We start from the raw sequence: 12,681 nt of genomic DNA on the forward strand, positions 1-12,681 counted from the left end.
TGCAAAGTCCTGCCTCTCCTGGCTCCATCCACCTCTCTGATCCCTCTGCTCAGCTCCACTGACCTTGCTTAAACATGCCAAGAATATACCCACCCACCCAGAACCTTGGCATGTGCTAGTTCCTCTGCAGGAACACTTAGGCCTCACCTCCTTCAGGCCTTGATCTAAATGGCGATTAGCAAAGAGGCCTCAACCACAGTATGTATAACTACCTAACCTATATGTGTGTGTGTGTGTACACGTGTGTGTATGTGTGTACACGTGTGTGTGGTGCTGAGGATTGAACCCATGGCCTTGTGCATGTAAGCCAAGCACTCTACCAACTGAGATAAATCCCCAGCCCCTCAACATATTTAATAAAGATGTAGGGGCTGGGGTTGTGGCTCAGCGGTAGAGTGCTTGCCTAGCATATGCGAGGCCCTGGGTTCGATCCTCAGCACCACATAAAAATAAATAAATAAAATAAAGGTGTTGACAACTACAACTAAACAAAAAATATTAAAAAAATAAAGATGTAGGGGCTGGGGATGTGGCTCAAGCGGTAGCGCTTGCCTGGCATGCGTGCGGTCCAGGTTCGATCCTCAGCACCACATACAAAGATGTTGTGTCCGCTGAAAACTAAAAAATAAATATTAAAAATTCTCTCTCTCTTTAAAAAAATAAAAAAAAATAAAAAATAAAGATGTAAATAATGACATAATCTTATGTCACTGTCCATTTGTTCATCATCTACTCTGTGAAGGCAGAGGTGACATCACATTTCATAATGTAATAGAGCATTACATCATTGCATAATATAATAGGCATGATGTAATAAGCACATCCTTGAACAAGTTTACGAAAGCAAGGAATTGTTTTTAAAATACTCACCTATTAAAATGTATAAGTGTGCATTCATTCAACAATCTCCTGGGCTCGGTAGGTCCAGATCTTTTAGGTGTTAAATAAAAATTACAGGAGACATCATTTTGGTCTAAGCTCTACACTGACCTGAATAGTCACTCTTGCTAAAATTCCCCTTCACCAAACTGAAATTCAGTCGCTACCTGGCTTTCTGAGAAGGTAGGAGGGAAAGTAAGTAGCCAAAATTTTCAGACAGGCCAGTTTCAGTCTTCATGATAATGAGTTTCCTTCTGTTCTAATTTTCTCCAGGAAAAAAAAAAGTAGCCTGATGTAACACCAATCAGTTATTTCTCTATTATTTTGTCTTCTTGCCCCCTTACAAGGAAAGCAACTTTGAAATGATCCATCCACTGTTTGGTCTGATTATTTCTGCTTTCTTCAGCCCTTTTTTGTCTACGAAACAAACCTCCTGTGCTCAGCCCAAGGGAACACTTATTCTATTTTATGGAATGAAGGGTTGCCTGATTCTAGAATAAAAAATAAAGCCAAATAAGATCTTTAAACAGCGGTGGCATACTCCTATAATCCCAGCATCTCCGGAGGCTGAAGCAGGAGCACTGCGAGTTCAAAGCCAGCCTCAGAAATGGCGAGATGCTACTTAGTAAGCAACTCAGTGAGACCCCTCGTCTCTAAATAAAATACAAAATAGGAAAAAAAAAACCCAAAATAGGGCTGCGGATGTGGCTCAGTGATCAAGTGCCCCTGAGTTCAGTCCCTGGTATCTATATCTTTAAACAAATCCAGGTGGACACAGTAGTATATGCCTATAATTCCAGTAAGTTGGGAGGCTGAGGCAGGAGGATCGCAAGTTCAAAGCCAGCCTCAGCAACTTAGTGAGGGCCTAACTAACTTAATGAGACTCTTACTAAATTCAATATGTAAAGGGCTGGGGATGTGGCTCAATGGTTAAGAGCCTCTGGGCTCAATCCCTGGTACTAAGGAAAAAAAAAGATCCATCCCTGGTTCTCAGGAGGGAGGGTCAGGAGCTGCAGTCCTCTGACTGGATGACCAGCCTGGAACATGTGAGCAAGTAGCAGAGGAAGCAAAGAGTGGGCATGGGCAGAAGCAGGGAACCACCGGTGGGACCATCCTTGACCTGCCCTGTGGGCTGGGCCTGCTCTAGACCAGGGCGGATCACCGCTGACTCTGGTTTCCCAAGACAGGAGTTGGCCCAGAGGCGGGACTGTGTTTCTGAGTCAGATCTGTGCTTGGGTTTTGCTGACACTTTGTCTCTTTGAATCCGTGCAACTGCTCTGTGGGGTTGGGATTATCCCCTTAGGAGGTTAACTAGGTCCAAAGGAAAACTGTAACTGGCGCAGGATCACAGAGCTTTCATGGAACACAGCTGAAATTCACACCCAGGCCGGCTGATCCCACACTCGAGCTCCTTAACCAGGGTGTCTCAGGCTTGGAGCTCTGTGTTTTTGCCATCTGCTCTTACCATCTGGACTGTTATTTATTTAGTGCTTTTTCTTTAAAATGACACCCTTTGTCACCAAATGAATTTACTTTAAATGGAAACTGGATTACTACAAGAAATGAAAACAAGTGTCCCTCGCCACGAAAAGAAGGGAATTTTGAAAATGCAAGGGAAATAAAATGTTGTCATATTTGGGCCAGATGCTCTAACCCATCGAGGCCCCTCTCTTCGTTCAACATGGAAATCAGCAAGCCATGGAGACGTGTTAAGGAAACAGCAGAATCCAAATGAGACTGTCTGGAAGAACCAACTGGGATGCTCAAAGGGAATGGAAAGGAGAGGAATTGTCTATGGGTTTGATTCGGTGTTATTTAATTTCGGCATCCGTTCACCACACACAAGCTTCTCAGATTCCTCCTGGCACCCATTCAGGGGCCTCTGGCGGCACTGTCCCCAGCTTCAGGGAACACTGGCAGATCCCTGTGGCTTGATGAACTTCGCTTCTGAACAATACGAGGAATCCTGCTGAAGATTTGATTTTGACTTTGATCTCTGTGAGACGGGGAACTTAAGGGGTCAGAAATGAGCTCCTGGAGCTGACTGACACTGGATCTGGTCCCAGGGAGCAGGCCAAGGGATCAGTGGCCCTTGACACATCCGCCTTCCAGGGAGCTAGCAAAGTCGTGATGTCACGGTGTGTGGCTCAGGGGTAGAGTGCTTGCCTAGCATGCTCAGGCTCTGGGTTCCGTCCCAGGTACTAGGAATAAAAAAAACCTCATCATTCAGGGTTTTGAGTTTTTGTTTTGTTTTGTTTTTGTATTTACTGGGGTAAGTACAATCTCAGTCCTTTTATCTTTTATTTTTTTGGGGGATACCAGGGACTGAACCAGGGGGACTCAACCACTGGGCCACATCCCCAGTCCTATTTTCTATTTTACTTAGAGACAGAGTCTTGCTGAGTCGCTTAGGGCCTCACTAAGTTGCTGAGGCTCTCTTTGAAATTGTGATCCTTCTTCCTCAACTTCCTGAGTTGCTGAGATTACAGGGTTTTGAGAATATTAACAACAGTGTTTGGAGGAGGGCATGGTGGGGGCACTAATCTTTGTGGGGCAGAAGCAGAGGGAAAGTGTGTGTGTGTGTGTGTGTGTGTGTGTGTGTGTGTGTGTGCGTTTTACTGGAGATCAACCCAGGACCTCACACAGGCTACAAACACCCCACCACTCAGCTACATCCACAACCCGTCGGAGAGAGCCAGGTTGGAAAAAATGACACACACAGTAGCTCTGTCTTCTGCCGTGATCTCGCACCACAGAATTTCTGGAAAACAAGTCAAGGTATCTGATGTGCCGAGAGGAAGGAAAGACAGACCTGCAGGTGGAGAGGCAGAGGAGGAGACGTTGAGATGGAAGGTGAGAGGACTCCTCGAGGAGCTTTAAGTTGCGGAAAAGTGGCCGCAAACGTGACTCTGGAGGATGGGGTGGCTTTGCTGTCACAGACCTGAGACAGCCTGGGGGTGGAGTCAGGTGAGCTGCAGACCTCAGAACTGACATGGAGCTTGGCTGGTTGAGGGCTGAGGCTGTAAGAGTGGCTTTGGGGAGAGGTGAGTTGAAGTGAGGTGGGTGGGTAGGCATGCTGTCCGTCTCACCCTTCTCTCCCTGTCCCTCTGTGTCACCTTAGTTATTTTAGAAGGCGTGAGTCTTCCCTTGAAAGGTGAGATAAGAGGTTTGAAAGGATCTCTGTGTTCTGTTAAAATTTAACTCTCCAGCAAACATTACCTGTCACTCTCTGCCAGACTGGGCAGCTCCAGATGATGACACGGCCCCTGCTCTCAAGGGTTCACAGTCTTCGTGGACAGACACTACAGGTGACAAATAAATGAACATGAAACATGATAGTTAAGATCATGGGCTTTGGATTAAGCAGGCCTGTCGGATTCAGTTCCTGTTCTGCTTCGTTCCAGCTCTGCAAGGATCTTTTTTAAAATTTTTTTATTTTTTATTTTTAGTTATCGGAGGACACAACATCTTCGTTTTGTATGTGGTGCTGGGGATTGAACCCGGGCCGCACGCACGCCAGGCCAGCACGCTACCGCTTGAGCCACATCCCCAGCCCTTGGCAAGGATCTTGACTTCTGTGCATCTCAGGTTCCTTCACCTGTGAAATGGGGGAATCCAGATTTCACAGGGTTATTTGCCAGTGTTGCATGGATTCATCTGGATGGAGGCTCAGCCCAGGACCTGGGATACTGTAAAGTTTTCTAGCTCAGAACTCTTCTGATCAACAAAGTAGAAGGTGAAGTAGCACCGAGCCCCCTGAGCAGCTACCTGGAAGCTGAAGAAGCTTCCCACAGAAGGTGGTGGCTTCTTAGGTGGGCTTTAAAGAATGCTTAGAGGTGCTCATGGCCTGCACAGCGTGCAGAGCCCTGGAGGCAGATGCAGTCTCTCATTAGAAGACACTATTAAGAAAAAATTATTGGAGGCCATTGGTTTGGACTCAGCTTCTGCTGAGATCAAACCAAAATGGAGTCACTCATGGTAAAAACTGGCCAAACCTATACTATTTTTTTTAATCTGATCTTCCAAGAGAGAAAGCAAGAGAGAGATCAAACCAAGATGGAGTCACTCATGCTAAAAACTGGCCAAACCTATACTATTTTTTTTTATCTGAGCTTCCAAGAGAGAAAGCAGGAGAGAGATGAGAGCCAACTTCTCAAACAGGTCAGGTTTAGCTGGCATGGTAAGAAGGACCCCTGACTCAACTCTACAAGGAGAGCAAACCTGCGCTTACCAACAGGCTTAGCCTGTTTCCTTGTTTCTGCTCAGGCCCTCTCTTAAAAACCCTGTCCCTCCAGGCCCTCTTTAGATGAGAAGCTACTTGACTTATGAATCATAAATGAAAGCCAATTAGGTCATTTAGCTGAATTTGTTGAAATGTTTTTGGGTGCTGTATCAGAACTGTCTTCAGAACTGAAATCGATTGCCATTTCCTTAGTTTAGTACCTCGTCTTCTATGAGGGATCCAGGATGTACAAAGAATCCATTCATGGGGACAGGAAAAATGATGGAATGAGATGGATATCGTTTCTCTAGGTACTGCACATAGGGTGCGACGCTACATTGTGTACAACCAGAGAAATGAAAAATTGTGTTGCAATTGTGTACAATGAATCAAAATGCATTCTGCTGTCCTATAGATCTAATTAATTAATTAATTTTAAAGAATTCATTCACTCTTTCTTTATCTTTTATTTTTCAGAAACAGGGTCCTACCATGTTGCCCAGGCTGGCTCTGAACTCCTGTGCTCAAGCGACCCTCCTGCCTCGGCCTCCTGAGCAGCAGGGACGATGGGCATGTGCCACTGCATGTGGCAAAAATAAACAAAACAAAATAACCCTCCCCCTATCTCTAAACCAGAGCTGTTTACTAGAACTTTCTGCAGTGATGGAAATGTTCCATATCTATGCTGTGGCTTAGAAATGTGGTTAGAGAGACCAAGGAATTGAAGGTTATTTGAATATATTTAAATTAATTTAAATAGTCCCATCCATTGCCACATTGGGCAGCAGGTCCTCCACCCTGGAACCCTCCTGAGCAAGCAGATTGTGAAAGGTCCCCCTGAGGGAGCCTGCGGGCTCCACCTGTATTCTGTTGGGCCACTCTGCACTATTTAAATGGCCATCCTCTGTCGCTGTGCCTCTCACGTTTATGCATATCTAGTTGGATTTACCAGGTTCAACACCAAACCAGTATCCCATGACTCCACGGTGTGCAGCTCATCGCAGTGTCCCCTCATGATCCGTTTTTTTCTGTTACTTATAAAGAGTTTAAAAACCTTGGGGAATAGGAAAAATATTATCCACACAATTTTAAAATTATCCACCTGATAAGGAGTTACAATTCAGAAAGTATAAAGAACTCTTGCAACTCAGCAACAAAAACCAAACAACCAACCCACTTTGAATGTGGGCAAAGAACTTGGATAGACATTTCTTGGTAGGAGATATTCACAGGGTCAAGAAGCACAGGGGAAAAAAAAAGCTGTACATCACTAATCATCAGGGACATGCAAATCTAAACCACAGTGAGATGTTGTTGCCGGGCCCCCCCCCCCTACTTTGGATGGCTGCTGCAGAGAAAGCCAGTAGAAGAGAAGCATCTGGGAGGAAATGCAGAAACTGACCCCGGTGCATTGTGGGTGGAATGTGAAGTGGTGCAGGTGCTGTGGAAAATGCTACGGTGAGTCCTCAAAAAATTAAACACAGAATTATAGGCAATTCTGCTTCTGGGTGTATAACCGGAATAATTGAGAGCTATCTGAATTCTCACATTCCTAGTAGCCTCAGTCACAAGAGTCAAAAGGTAGAAGCAACCCAAGTGTCTGGGTGTCTTGTGGCAGATGGATGAATGGACAAAGTGCTATAGTCACACAAAAGAATATTATTCAGCCGGGTGCAGTGGCCCATGCCTATAATCCCAGGGGCTTAGGAGGCTGAAGCAGGGGGATTGTAAATTCAAGGTCAGCCTCAGCAATTTAGTGAGGCCCTAAGCAATTTAGGGAGACCCTGTCTCTAAATAAAAGATAAATAAAAATGGCTGGGGATGTGGTTCCATGGTTAGGCACCCCTAGGATCATCCCTGATAAAAAAATTTTAAAAAGAATATTATTCAGCCTTAAAAAGGAAGTAAATACGGCCCATGCTCCGATATGGATAAACCTCGAAGACATCATGCTAAGTTGAAATGAGCCAGAGAGAAGAGGACAAATATTATATGATTTCATTTATGTGGTATATTCAGATAAGTACATTCCCAGAGGTAGAAAGCATAATGATGGTCACCAGGGGCTGAAGGGGGGGTACAGACAGAGTTTAATGGGTACGGAGTCTGAGTTTGGAGTGATGATAAGGTTATAAAGATGGATGGTGCTTGGGCTGGGGGTATAGCTCAGTGAAGAGCTCTTGCCTGGTAATCCCAAGGGTCTGGGTTCACTCCTTAGCACTACAAAAAAAAAAAAAAAGATGGAAGGACGGATGCCAGTGATGTTTGCCAACAGGCAAATGAACTGGACACTGGACTATACACTTAAAATGGTAAATTTTTTGTTACATATCTTGTGCCACAGATATACAAGATTTTTAAAAAGAAGGCAGGAAGATTTTTAACCCGACTACCCTACTTTTTAAAGCCAGGTCATCCTCACATTGCTCCTAGAGGGAAGATCCTGGGACTGAATCCTACCTAGAGAAAAAAATTCTAGTGGAATTCCTCCACCTCGACATCCATGTGGCTAACGGCTCCCATCCCTGTTGGGTGGACATTGTTGACGCCCAGGCAGACAGAGTACCTTATAGAAGGTGTGATGCCTTGCAAAGAACACTATGTAAACTGGGCGTGGTGGCAGATGCCTGTAATCCCAGCTGTTTGGGAGGCTGAGTGTGGGAGACCAACCTTGCACGTGACTGAGTCCTCTCTCCGGCTGGGTGCTGAGGCACTCAGTCACAGAAATGTGGCAGGGCTTTCCCCACCCTTCTTGGGAGTGGGGGGTCGGTGTCTCGTGCATGGGTGCTACAGCCCCATGGGTGAAGCTAGGCTCACCTGTCCCTCTGTAACATAACCCCTTGCCCTGTTTAGGATAGAATCTTCCATGGAAGTGCCTTGTGTGTGTCCCCTCCTCTTACTGTGCCCTTGGGTGTGGCCTACCCAGGTGTCAGTCAACTGCTGACAGTGGGCATCATGAAGATAGACTCAGCCCCTGAAACCTGACCCCTGGCCTCATTTGAATAGCTTCTCCTCAATAAAAGGGGTCAGCGCGTGCTCTCGCTCTCTCTCTTCCTGCGGACCCTTAAGGTCAGAGGGGCCGTCACAGCGACCCCAATGAAAAAGGTATTTGTGTCTCTTGTGTGGTTATTTTGTGCAGCCCAGTCAGCCCAGTTCACCTGGAGTAGCCCCTGAGCCTTTTGGTCTGGAGAACAAAAACCCAGCCCTGAGGCAGGAGGATCTCGAGTTCAAAGCCAGCCTCAGCAACTTAGCAAGGCCCTTAGCAACTTGGCTAGACTCTAAATAAAATATAAAACAAGGGCTAGGGATGTGGCTCAGTGGTTAAACACCCCTGGGTTCAATCCCTGGTACCAAAAACTAAACAACAAAAAACCTAAAAAACAAACAAACAAACAAAAAACCCCATAACACTGTGAGGGAGTGGTTCTTGTCCATACTGTTTATAAACTGTTTCCTACATAAGTAAGGCATGCAAACCTTGAGGCACAGCTTGCAACTGCAATGTAATCACCTCATAAACACCTTGATGAATCAAATTGTTCTCCGTGGCAATAACTTTGACGGAGTGTTCTTCAGTTGTACAGTGCGACTGAAACTTTGAGCTCTGTGATTAACCCAGCCACCTTCTTTTAGTCCCATGCCACCCTTTGCTTTTGATATGTTGTTTTTGAGCCTATTTCATAGAGTTCCTAGTAACCAGAAGGAGAATAATATGAAATATCCCACTTTTTACCAAAAAGTACGTTGATATACAACGAGAAAGGAAAAGCTGAGGTTGGAAGGAGAGAGCCCTGCAAAGGTGAGATAATAGAGCCAGCTGCAAAGTTAATGCTGTGTCTGAAGTGTCCCAACAACATTTATTCTGTAAAAGCTATTGTAAATGGTACTGTATTTTAAATTTCAGTGTCCATGGATTTATTATTATTACAAGAAAACCCCAAACCCCTATTAAAAGTTTTATGTATTTATTTGGCCCCATTATAGATTGAACCCAGGACCACACACAAGCTAGGATATGCTCTATGTCTGACGTCTTCCTGGCCTAGCAATGTGCATTCTGATCATCTCTGGCAAAGCTGGGCAGTGGCAGTGAGCCCTGCACCCAGTCAACCCTGTGATCAGTGGGAAACAATGGACGCAGTGGGGCATGCCTTCTGCTGGCCAGACGCTTGCTGGGCAGATTGGCTGCATTAATGCATTTTCAACACGGTGGGTTTATCGGAATGTAACCCTGCACTGCAAGTTGAAGAGCATCTGGGTTCTCCATTTCTTTTCTTTTCTTTTTTAAATATTTAAATTTTTCTTTTTGTAGTTGTAGATGGACAGTACGCCTTTATTTTATTTGTTTATTTTTATGTGGCACTGAAGATTGAACCCAGTGCCTCACACTGCAAGGCAAGCGCTCTGCCACTAGCTACAGCCCTAGCCCTGGGGTCTCCATTTGTTAGAGCTTTTTTCCTTTTTATTTATTTATTTATTTTGTGTTGCTGGGATGCTGGGGATGGAACCCAGGGCCTTGCATGGGCCAGGCAAAGTGCTCTACCACTGCGCCACAGCCCTGCCCCTCCCAGCACCAGCTAAAATGGTCACTGTTTCTTTCTCCTTAATCCCTGAGAGCAGGAGTTTCCATCACTCCCTGCTGTGCCATCACAGTCTGGGTGTGCCCAGGGCTTGGTAGAAACTCCATAAATACTGAGTGAGGAAATAATCAGGATTCCTTTTTCTCAGATAGATGATAATGCCTAACTATTTTGATTCTTATGCCTGGCTGATTTCGTGTTACATCTGGCTTTGTCTTGTTTTGTTGGGGTGGGCGTCTCTCTGTGAAGTCCCAGAGGGTCTCCTGTGCATGTGCTCAGGCCATCCTCCTGCCTTGCTTTCTGAGTAGCTGGCCGCAGGTGGTCACTACCCCGCCCATTGATCCATATTTTGAAATTGTTAAGGGTTGCAAGAGTATGTGTTCCTTATAGAAAAAGTAGACTGCAAAAGTCTCATGATTTTCAAGTCTACATAAGATTAACCATTTAAATTATTTTTTAGGTGTACAGTACAGCAGCCTCGAGCACATTCAGGCTGTTGTACAACCATCACCATCTCCAAGTCCTGAACGTTTTTATCATTCCAAACCGAAGTTGTGGACTCATTAAGCAATAATTTCTGCCCAAGAAAAACGTGCATAGTGGTGGCACTCACCTGTAATCCCAGCTACTCAGGACACAGAGGCAGAAGGATTGCAAGTTCAAGGCCAGCTAGGGCAACCAAGTGAGACCCTGTCTCAAAATTTAAAAACAAAGAAGGACTGGGGTTGTGGCTCAGCGGTAGAATGCTTGCTTAGATGGGTTCCAACCCTGGTACTGCAAAGAAACAACAAAACAAAACAAAAGAAAAACCCCAAACTAAGGACCCCCAATAATTCCTCTTTTCTCCCTGAGGGCCAGCTGCAGTTAACCATTCTTCTGCTGTCTCTACAAATTTGACTACCCTACATGTCTCATGTAGGAGGATTGCATGGTATCTGTCCTCTTGTGTCTGGTTTATTTCGTGTAGCATAACGTCCTTGAGGCTCACCCATTTTGTAGCATGTGTCAGAATTTCTTTCCTTTTTTAAGACTGAATAATATTCTATGAATGAATGTAGCATATTTTGTTTATTCATTCAGCGATCCATAGACTTCTGGATTGCTTCCATCTTCTGACTGCTAAAATGAACAGTTAGCTATCACTGTCCACTTTGGGGTCCAAATATCTGTTCCAGTCCCTGTGTTGTAGGGACAAATGAGGCAAGGCACTGAAGATAGCAGGAAACAGTTTTATTTGGCTGCAGCCAGGTTCAGAGGGCACAGCTTTTGCTGTAATCAATCAATCCCCTGAACCCTGAGTTCAGGGAGTTTCAGAGTTTTATACCCAGCATGTAAGGGGAGGGGCTCAGAAGTTTACAGTTTACAGAAGTTCACATAAAAGCAGCTTTTTCTGTCACTGTTCTGGGCAAGTTAACCCTTCAAGGACAACACCTGAGAAGAGGAGAGCTTCTTCTCCCCTTTCTTTCCTCCCTCTGTCAGCTGTTACCATGGGCCCATTTGTAACTTATCTTAAAAATATAGACATCTTTGTGAAGCCCCAGCTCAAGGCCAGAGGCCTGGTTTGCACATTTCTTCAAAGAACTACATGGGATATGTTTGTGAAAACTAGTAAGGGGGAGTCCAGCACCTGGAGTGCTGCTCAATCTTCTCCGCTAGTGGCCAAGTGAAACAGGGTGACATGAATTTAGGAAGTTTGTCTACATTGAACTCTTTTGCAGAGACTCTTGCTCACAGTCCTAAAATCAGCCATGGTGAAGACTTCTGGAGAAGCCCAGTTAAGACCGTTATGTGGAGAGGGGGTGCCACTTCACCTGCTTTCAATTATTTTGCATGCGTACCTGGAAAGGAAGTTGCTGATTCATGCAGTAATCCCATCTTTAACTTTTCCCACCGCACCCAGGGGAGAGGCGACTCACCTTCTAGGAAGGAGATCCCCTCTAACCTGGGTGTCAGGGGGAGCCCCCCACCACACCCAGGGGAGAGGGGGACTCCCCTTTCCAGGGGCAAAGTCCCCTTTAACCTGGGTGAAGGGGGGAGCTCCCAACTGCACCCAGGGGAGAGGGGGACTCCCTCCTCCAGGGGGGAGGTCCCTCTAACCTGGGTGTGTGGGGGGCAGCTGTGTACACCTCCACACCCAAGGTAGAGGGGATTTGCCCCTGTAGGGGGGAGGTCCCTCTAACCTGGGTGTCAGGGGTGGGAAGGTCTATACAGAGCCACACCCAGGGTAGAGGGGACTCCCCCCAGGAGGGGGAAGGTCCCTCAAACTTGGGCATGTGTGGGGGGAGCTCTGTACACCTCAGCACCCAGGGTGCAGGGGACTTGCCCCTGGGGGGTGGAGGTCCCTCTAACCTTGGTGTCAGGGGGAGCTCCCCACTGCACCCAGGGTTGAGGGGACTCCCCTCTCCAATGGGGGAAAGTGGTCCATATCTTGGCCTTTTGATTTATTAGCAGACAAAACAGAAGGCCAACAACCAAACACACAAACAAGGGATCAGTGTGGGACACAGTGCAAGTGAGCTCCCCTGATCTCTTCAGGAGCCGTCCTCTTTCCCCACCTGGTGGCTGTGGTGCCACTGGAGCATTGGTGTGGTCTGCTCTCTGCAGAGTGTGATGTGTGGGGTCAGTGTAAATTAACCACAAGTAAAGGAGGACTTCAGATGTATCAATCCAATGTACTGCATGCTCCTATTAGAACCTGATTTGTCTGTGTCTAAAATTTATTTGAAATAGCTGGAGAAATATGTGTATCAGTTGGGTGTTAGATATTAAAGAATTATGATTATTTTCAACGGTGGCTGTATTAAAGACTTCTTTCCATTACATGACTACAATTTTTTAGAAGAAAATGGATGATGCTGGGGTTTGCTGGGTGAGTCTGTTCCCAGAGGGTTGGGCCCTCTGACCAGTCCCACAGTGGTGATGGCTGCGTGGGCAGTTTCTTGGCTGAAGTACCCATAACACTTGGGGTACCAGGGCCAGTAGCTCCTAGGGGCCACACAC

General features: G+C 46.0%; 1 long non-coding RNA gene across 2 annotated transcripts; it reads left to right on the top strand.

Annotated features, from left to right (window-relative positions):
- The first annotated feature begins 815 nt into the window (after window positions 1-815).
- Window positions 816-12,470, top strand: LOC144367596 (uncharacterized). 2 transcript variants are annotated; one of them, XR_013427160.1, is made up of 3 exons: window positions 816-3,151; window positions 3,636-3,732; window positions 4,329-12,470. It is a non-coding gene; the product is annotated as an uncharacterized LOC144367596 (long non-coding RNA). The 2 variants fall into 2 exon arrangements; XR_013427159.1 differs by having other exon boundaries at window positions 816-3,732.
- The last annotated feature ends 211 nt before the right edge of the window (window positions 12,471-12,681 follow it).

Source organism: Ictidomys tridecemlineatus, chromosome 10 (genome assembly GCF_052094955.1).
Source record: "Ictidomys tridecemlineatus isolate mIctTri1 chromosome 10, mIctTri1.hap1, whole genome shotgun sequence".
Classification (NCBI taxonomy): domain Eukaryota; kingdom Metazoa; phylum Chordata; class Mammalia; order Rodentia; family Sciuridae; genus Ictidomys; species Ictidomys tridecemlineatus.